We start from the raw sequence: 1,930 nt of genomic DNA, 5'->3' as shown, positions 1-1,930 counted from the left end.
CACTGCTTTCGGTGCAACGCGCTTGATGAGCGTCTGGAGCCCTCCCCGTTTTCCTGCCATGGCCTGGGCACCGTCGGTGCATATCCCCACACAGTCCTCCCATTTCAGATCGGCTTCACTCAGGTATTTGTCTATGATTTTGAACAGTTCATCAGCTGTTGCTCTGTTTGGGACATAGTTGCAAAATAGCAAATCCTCGCTCAAACCCTCCGCATCAATGTATCTGACATACGCTATTAACAGACAGTCCTTGTTACTATCTGTGGCCTCGTCTACCTGGAGCGCAAAGCGTTGGTCTTTTATTTTCTCAACAAGCTGCTCTTTCATGTCTTCTGAGATGTCATTGATGCGTCTCGCAATAGTGTTGTTTGACAGGGGGATAGCTTTGAGTTTTTGGGCTGTTGCCTCGTCTATCATATGTGAAACCATATCTATTGCAGCAGGGAGTATTAACTCCTCAGCGATGGTGTGTGGTTTTTTAGACTGGGCGATACGATATGCCACTTTGTAGGAGGCAAGTTGAGCATTAGACGTAACAGATGCTGTTTTAACGAAACGGCTCTGCTGACCACGGTATTCTTGGAGTTTTCTCTTGAAGAAATCGAGGGGCTTCTTCACATCAGTCGGGTGTGTGGTCTCCAAGTGACGTTTCAACTTGCTAGGCTTCATGCTTTCTGCCGCTAAAGTTTTGAGACAGAGGACACACAGTGGTCGTTCCTCCGCACCGACCACATTAGACGTGAAGCCCAGGGAGAGGTATGTATCGTCATACTTTCTTGACTTTGGCTTTGGGACGTTTGTCATGGGCTCCTTCGCTTTTCGTTTAGCTTCTGGCTCTTTCATAAACTTATCCATTGTTGTTGTTGCTGCTAGATAGCTGGAGGAGGGAGTGCGCGCGTCAATGACGTGAATGGAGCGCGCGTCAATGACGTGAATGGAGCCCCCTCGCTGCCTCTTTGTTACAGTTTATGGCCTGCGCTCCATTCAGGTTCTCATTTTTATCATCCAACGCCCACAACACCCCTGATGGTAACCTTAAGTAAGCAGTGTTTGTTTACAGCTCTTGTGTGTGCATTCTTTTCCCCTCCCATATTATTTCTGCGCCCCCCCTGCAGTACCCCCGCGCCCCACTAGGGGGTCGCGACCCACAGTTTGGGAAACGCTGAGTTAAACTATGCAGAGAATGGGTGGGGCATGTATTCTTTAGTGCTGGGTCTTCTAACAGTAAAGGGGTAGCCATACTAATTAACAAAGGTTTGCAATTTAAGCTAAGGAAGGAGGTTAAAGATGAGGAGGGCAGATTAGTTATAATATTGGCTGACATACAAGGTCAGACCCTGATATTGGCCAATGTATATGCACCGAATGCAGATAATCCTAGTTTCTTTGCGGACTTGGAAAGTAAATTGTGTGATATTGGACAGTACCCTATAGTTTTAGGGGGAGATTTCAATAATGCCCTAGATAAAATCCTGGATCGCAGTAAGCCAACAGGAGGTAGAGAGACTGATTCTGTTTTAATTATTAAGAGAATATGTCATTCCATGGGCCTTGTAGATGTATGGAGGCTGAACCATCCAGTGGATAGGGATTATACTTTCTATTCAGGAGCACACAAAGTATACTCGCGAATAGACTTTTTCCTTATTTCGAGATCCTTATTGCCCTCCATACTGGCCTGCACTATTGACAGCATTCTGTTGACCGACCATGCTATGGTTAGATTAGATATGACTCCATATCGAGAGACCATGAGGTCACGAGTGTGGCGCTTTAACTCATCGCTGCTACGGGACGTTGGTTTTAGGGAGGAGCTTAGGGCACAGATCAATCTATACTTGGAGACCAATGTCCCTACGGCTCCCTCCGCCATAGTAGCATGGGAGGCCATGAAGGCTTTTCTCAGGGGATTCATTATTCAGTACTCCTC

This window comes from Nansenia antarctica, assembly GCF_963989245.1.
Source record: "Nansenia antarctica genome assembly, chromosome: 9".
NCBI lineage: Eukaryota > Metazoa > Chordata > Actinopteri > Argentiniformes > Microstomatidae > Nansenia > Nansenia antarctica.
The sequence above is the reverse complement of the archived record's forward strand: the minus strand, read 5'-3'. Positions refer to the sequence as shown.